The sequence below is a fragment of the Epinephelus moara genome, chromosome 1, assembly GCF_006386435.1.
Source record: "Epinephelus moara isolate mb chromosome 1, YSFRI_EMoa_1.0, whole genome shotgun sequence".
Lineage (NCBI taxonomy): Eukaryota > Metazoa > Chordata > Actinopteri > Perciformes > Serranidae > Epinephelus > Epinephelus moara.
Genome location: NC_065506.1, coordinates 49,329,610 through 49,337,293, shown reverse-complemented (window position 1 = coordinate 49,337,293; position 7,684 = coordinate 49,329,610).

The window sequence follows — 7,684 nt, the reverse complement described above, 5'->3', positions numbered from 1 at the left end:
GTCCACTGATGGACCCTGATGAGGACTGTTGGTCCACTGATGGACCCTGATGAGGACTGTTGGTCCACTGATAGACCCTGATGAGGACTGTTGGTCGATAAGGAATATTTGTAGAAAACACTCCACTAACCATGGTGTCCAACATCGGCCGTCACACAGCGCAGCTCTGACTGATAGACTCTGTTGTGTCTGAAACACAGTGAAAAGAACAAAGACCATTTTACAGACAAACTGAAGAAAAGGTTCCTTAGATATAAAGAATATAATAATTATCAAAAGCAACAATAAATTGGTCAACACAGCACAGTATCAGATTATTTAAAGCTCATATGTTGATATTTAATCTAAGAACTTAATAAAAGCATATCAGAGGAAAATGAAGTGGTTTTATGAATGATGGAAAGTTACGTGTGAGCTCACCGATCTCTCGCCTCAAAATAAAAGCAAAAGGAAAAATGATCATTCACTTCATTTTCAGTGGGAGTCCATTTAATGGTGAATTCTTCTGTGGAGGTTCGCTCCTTTGAGGTGCCCGCAGGTCCACTGACAATGAGGCCGTAGATGCTACAAGAGGAACACCAGTGTTTTCAGGAACTTTATTCCGTTAAAAGCAAAAGACAGAATCATTTTGAAACTAATGGGACAGCAGTCTTCATTATGTAACAACACACTGTAGATAGAAACACATCAGGCTGTGACAGGAGCTTCCTCACCTGGTGTACTTTGCAGTGGCTTTGACTCGGATTTCAAGAGTGTGGTTGACAAATGCCGGCAGATTGACTCCGTGACGTGGAGTTGGTGCCAGAAAAATGGGGAAGTAATCACCATCGAGACATGAAGGGGCGTGGTGTGTTTCGACTGGTGGAGGAAAAAAAGGAGGAGACTGTGAATGCACGCTGAAAAAAGTTAGTGAAACATAATCAATCCTGCCAACAAGAACTCAAAGAGCTCGAACCATTAACTGAAAACTGTAGAGGAAGTTTGCTCAGTGGAGCAGTCGATGGACGGAAGAGCCTGGTGGTGGTCCCCAGGGTGGAGGTTGTAGGCTGGGCTGTGGTGGTTGTTGTAGTCGTTGGTGCAGCTGTGGTGGTTGCAGTTGTTGTTGTTGGTGCAGCTGTGGTTGTTGTCGTTGTTGTTGCTGCATCAGTTGTTGTTGTTGCCACTATTATTGTTGTATCAGTCGTTGTAGTTGTTGCATCACTTGTTGTTGCAGCTCTGGTTGTTGTCGCTGTGGTTGCTGCATCAATTGTTGTTGGAGATGTTGTAATTGTTGCATCAGTTGTTGCAGCTCTGGTTGTTGCCGCTGTGGTTGTTGGAACAGTTGTTGTTGCAGCTCTGGTTGTTGCATCTGTCGTTGTTGCAGCTGTGGTTGTTGCATCAGTTGTTGTTGCAGCTCTGGTTGTTGCGGTTGTTGCTTCAGTTGTTGTTGCAGTTCTGGTTGTTGTCGCTGTGGTTGTTGCATCTGTAGTTGTTGTTGCAGCTCTGGTTGTTGCTGCTGTTGTTGTTGCATCAGTTGTTGTTGCTGCTGTTGTTGTTGTTGCATCAGTTGTTGATGCAGCTCTGGTTGTTGCATCAGTTGTGGTTGTTGCATCAGTTGTTGTTGCAGCTCTGGTTGTTGCATCAGTTGTGGTTGTTGCATCAGTTGTTGCAGCTCTGGTTGTTGTCGCTGTGGTTGTTGCATCAGTTGTTGCAGCTTTGGTTGTTGCTACTGTTGTTGTTGCATCAGTTGTTGTTGTTGTTGCATCAGTTGTTGTTGCAGCTCTGGTTGTTGTCGCTGTGGTTGTTGTTACAGTTGACGTGCCGCTCGAAGGCAGCGAGGGCAGAGTTGTGTTGGTTGTGACATCACGTCTGCGCCGTCCTACAAAGGGACTTTTGGATGTGTAGGATCCGTCTGAGTAGGAGACAGTGATGTGGTTTTGGGGGAAGTCCTCCACTATGAGTTCAAACGAACTGGTTCCAGTGTCACGAGTGTAAGAATATGACAGGGTGCAGGATTCCTGGAGACAAAATAAGGACCATTATCTCTGACACACACACGGCTGTCACGGCTAAAGAATCTCTGGCTGAACTCGACAGTACTGTAAAGTCTGTGTCTTTGAAAGAAGTTTCCCAAATGGCCCGAGACTGACTGATCACAGACTCTCTGGAGAAACACATTAAACACTCCGTCCAGTCGATTATCTTAAAATACCAGAACACAGTTGTGATCTGACGGCCCATAAGAACTGAATTTATTTACGTTCTGTGTCATGTTACTTTCATGCTGCCCACATCCTGTCCCCCAAACAGAGTCAGCTTTACCTCCGTCAGCTCATGTGACGCTCTCACTGATGCTCGTTTACAGCAGATTTCTCACCTGGTCTAAGGAGAAACCGTCAGGTTGGTAGCACAAACTACACTCAGATGCCGCAGATGTTCCAAACCTGCACCTGACCTGGTCGCCATCATGATCAAACACCGGCAGTCTGTATCTCCTCGCACAGTTCTGGGTTATCCTGTGAGGAAGCAGCTGAATCAGGCATAACAACAGAACATTTTGGAATGCAGTTATATCATTGTGTGTATCAAACATACATGGATGTATAACAGAACTGGACGCGGCACGACCGCTCAGCCTTGCTTCCATTTTTTCCCAGTGGTCACTTTGTATTGCATCAAAAAAAAAATCCCCTGCAGCCCAAAAAGAATTTTCCCCTCTGACCAGAATTGTGAAAGGGACGTCTGTGAAACTGTGGACAGGACACCTCTGTGTACGAGCACGATGATATGACTGATATATCACTACTCACTATATAGGGAGCTGTATGTAGAGGACTGAACAGTGAGCTCATCTGTGACATGGAAAAACACTTTCAGCCTCTACTCAGGTCATTTTCTCTGCGCCATTAATTCAACATCGCTGTCACACAATTAAAACATGTCATATCAACGTCAGCTGGTGAATCACCCATAACAAATACTCCCACTACCACCCCAGCTCAGGTCTGGCTCATCAAGGTCTTCTTGAACCGATCTTAGTCTGGCCCCTCTCCTGAGACCACTTTGCCTTGGAAGGCCCTGCCAGGAGTTATTAACCCTGGAGAACACAGCTCCCAGGACCACAGGGACACGCAAACCCCTCCACCATGTCAAGGTGGTGGCATATATTCTCGGAGGAGAATCGCCACCACCTCAGTTGAGGTGGTTCAACATCTGATCAGATCCACCTGCGCACCTCCTGTTAGAGGTGTTACAGACACGTCCCACTGGTAGGAGGCCCCGGGGCAGACCCAGAACACACTGGAGGGATTATATATCTCATCTATCTGTATCTCACCGGTTTTAAAATCGCTGCACTGGCTCCCCGTGTGTTTCAGGGTGGATTTTAAGGTTCTTTTATTAGTTTTTAAATGTCTTAACGGTCTTGGGCCATCTTATTTATCTGACTTGCTTTTATCATATCAAGCTCCGTGGATCCTGATGTCAAAATAAACCCACGGGGAGGCTGCATTCAGCCATTATGGCCCTCACTTATGGAACAGCCTGCCGGAGAGCATCAGGACTGCAGAGACTGTTGATGTTTTTAAAAGGAAGCTCAAGACTCACCTTTTTAGTTTGGCTTTTAACTCTATTATATGTTATTTTAATCTCTCTGCCTTTAAATGATTTATTTTTAAATCTTTATGCATTATATTATTTTTTACATTTCTAAATCTTCATTTTTTAATCTTTAAATCTTTAATTTTTCTAAATCCTTAAATTTTTATGCATTTTATCATTATTTTATCTCATACTTGTTTTAACCTCTCCTATTGCCTTTTAGTCTTTTAGTTCTTAGCTCCAGTGTGTGGCCGTAGGCTGTGACAGCTCTCAGTGTGGATGAGCTCCCCATAGGTGGTTATTTCCTCACCTGGTTCCTCAGTGCCCAGCCATGTTACTATATTGACCGGTGTGTGTGTGTGTGTGTGTGTGTGTGTGTGCGTGTGTGTGTGTGTGTGTGAGTGTGTGTGTGTGCGTGCGTGTGGGTGTGCGTGTGTGTGTGTGTTTATATGTGGGGGTGGGAGGGGCGGGTTTTCAATATTTGTAGTATTTTTGTTGTATGTTTTTATTTTGTGAAGCACTTTGTGTCCTTTGTGTTGCATTTTTAATGTATATAAAGTGCCATATAAATAAAGTTTGATTTGATTTGATCTGGAAACACCGCAGGATCCTCCAGGAGGAGCTGGCAAGTGTTGCTGGGGAGAGGGACGTCTGGGGTACTTTGCTTGGCCTGCTGCCCCCGAGACCTGGCCCTGGTTAAGCGGATGGATGGATGGATGATGGATGGATGGATGGATGGATGGATGGATGGATGGATGGATGAATGATGGATGGATGGATGGATGGATGGATGTACACTACTTTAGAAGGTACATTGTGGGAGTCCACGAGATGGGGTATAATAATTCCCACTACACATTGTACATCACGACAAAATGGTGACCTCACTATACAGCAGGGGTGAAAGTAAGCCGGTGCGCAGTACCAGGAAGAGGAGAGAGCAGCTGCCTGCTAAAGTCCACATTCAGAACCGGTCACGTCCGTACTTTAGGCCAGAAAATAGATCTGCTAGCAATATATGCAGTTTTAAACACCACTTTGTCTGTTTATTAATTGCTTTTAACTCGTTCCGAATTGCTTCTGAACCGTCCGTGCTACGTGCAGAGCTTTGTCTGGACTCCGGACATCTCCCTCTCTCCCCCAGCCCCTCCCCTGGGAGAGAGTCTGGTGGTCTCCTATGAGCCCAGCCTTTGAGACGTGCAACGCTCCGTTAAATGTCATTCAGTTCATCAAAAAATATCCCAATTAAAATCAGTAGCATAATAAGCAGAAAATATCCCAATTAAAATCAGTAGCATAATAAGCAGATATGTTCCATGTTAAAGTCCATTCTCACTGAGGGCGAATATCCGCGCGGATTATTCTCGCGGAAAAATATAAAAGTTGATTTCATGGGTTCTTATGGAAGTTTGCACACCAGGGCGGAACTTTTTTTTGACAACACTGAGAACAGCTTGAACAAGCTGTGTGTGAGCTAACGATCAGGGATTTCACTCTCAGCAGTACGTGACTGCGCATGTGCGTCTACTTCTGAAACCCAGTGGTTGGGGTGCGTTTGATTTATTGTACTGGGACGTTTGATTTTTTCACAACTGGACCACGGACGTCAAAAAACGCTGTTTGCACCAGGACAGGACAAACAATAAATGAAACCAACGAAACTCCACACGTTCTTGTGGTCGGCTCAAACGCTGTCAGCCGATTTAAATAGTAAATATTTAAATAGTTTATTGAGTTTGTGGCAGATGTTGATCAATGTTTTTTACAACGAAAAATAGGTAAAACAAATATTTCAACAAAAACAAATATTTTACTCTACACGTTGTGAAGTGTTTCTAACTTCTTTCTACTCCGTACAGGTACAGTAAAATATTGACATGCTTTTATTTGTTTGTTTGGTTTTTGACTTGGCTTTTTAAAAACGCATGAAGCGAGGAGAGCTGAACGATATGAAGCAATGAAGGTTTTGGTAATAGTACCGGCAAGAATTTAAAACTACGTCCACCCTGCTATACAGTGAGTGATTAGGGACACAGCCTGTGTGTTCCTGTTGTGTCTCGGGAACGAGGATGCCTGCGAGGTTAAAGCCGACACAGATGAACAAAAATGAAAGACAAAACTGAACAAATGACACAAAAGCAAGACTTCTTTTACAAACATCAAGATTCTTTTTGTGTGTGTGGTTTTACATCACATTTACTGATCACTTGTTAACCTTTGTTCTTTTTTTGTTTTTTATCAATACATTAGCCGTGTAATGACTGGATTCACTGACATGACTCTGTCCTCTTCAGGGTGTTTTACTTTCATTAGTCATTCATCTTATATGTAATACTTGATCTCTGTGTGCTCCCCCACCCTGGGTTTGAACCCTGTTGCTGTGAGGCAACAATGCTAACCACCACACCACCAAAACTATACTGGTATTATTGTGATGGAGATGACATGGCACATCTCTGCTTGGAGGGACACTGTGAGTAGCAAAACTCAGATTTAAGGTGTCACTTTGAAAACAGCTCAGAAGACAGATGCACGTCATTGGTCCTTACCGGAGAGGAGGAGTACTGGTTATGGTGGGGGATCTGTTAGATTCACCAGTATCAGATCGGGTTCCCAGGTCAAAATGAGCCACCATACTCCAACGAGCTCGTGCAGAGTAAGTGTTTGAAATCCAGTATCCCTGACCATAGTACCAACCAACGCTGGTGGGGTACCTGTTGGAAAAACATTTTGAAGGTGATGTTAGCGCTACACAAAACTAATTCTAATGTGTGTGTGTGTGTGTGTGTGTGTGTGTGTGACATTTATATCTCACCGAATCTCAAAGGGCTGGTTACCGTAGATATTCCGCTGCGTCACTACCTCACGATGGCACCAGGTGTAGCCGTAGGAGTTTTGAGAAATGGTGGTAATGCTGCTGTGGGTTTGAGTACCACAGTTCCCACTGTGACATCTGAAGTTATTCTGGGCGCAGTAATAATTGGTCTGTTTGTTGCGAAGCTCCACCTGTACACAAGTCAGACAGAAAGAAGACAGAAGTCAGACTGTATACTTAATTAAAATCAGAGTACATTCATCTCTATTTACAGTCCTGATGCATCATGGAGCTCTTCAACTTGTCATTGTTGTCATTTCCAGTTTATGGAGCTATGGCAGCCATTTTAAACTGCAGAAGAAATTGATACAGATCTTGTTTGTCATGTTACAATCTGTAACAGAGTAAAAATACATATTTTCCCAAAGGTCAGAGTATCTCTTTAGTACTGGCTAGGGATGTCAACGGTTCACCGTCATACCGCTTCACAGCTGAGAATATTTTTGACCAGCTACTCTTCAGTTTACTGCGCTGCACGTCTGGATCTGACCTGCAGAAACACAGTCCCCTCTGCCCAACCTTCGGTCTCCACTGATTAGCCAGCTGCTCTGCACTGTGCGCCAACGGGGTCAGATGGGAGCTAACTAGCAGGGCCGATGATTCTGTGATTAACTTTACTGCAAATAACACCACCCTGTTGTGCCCACCCTCCTTCCCAGGTCACCCCTGTGGGTAAGCAACTCAATTTTGAGCTGCAAACCCTTTCAGCATTGTTAATGTCATTGTTAGCTCTGTTAGCACCGTCAGCGCAGCTAGTGGTGCTAACAGAGCTAACAATGCTAAGGCCCTGATCGCACAGAAAGCGTTTTGCAGGATGTGAAACACTGCCTTTTTTTATTGAATGCTACCAGTAAAAAACACTTGCTGCACCTTTTTATTGTTGCCAGGCAACCACCCCCATCACCTCCTTACCCTAACCTTCCTGTGTAATCAGTCTATCCTTTATTTTATTGTATGTATCCTGCAGTAATCAGTGTGTAGTTGCTGCCATGTTGAGGCAGAGGGTAGTGTCTGTAGCTCTGGTTGAGGGTGAGAGGCTGTCAGCAGATAAACAGAGATCTGTGTGGGTACATGAGACCCTAAAAAAGAGGCTGGATCATGGGGAGTACCACCAGTTGGTCCAGGAGCTTCTCCTCCATCATGGACGTTTACAGTACTGCACTTATCTGCTGTTTTCTATTGAGATGGTGCTAACTGTGCTTTGTAAAGTCGTATAGCTCTGGGTATCCA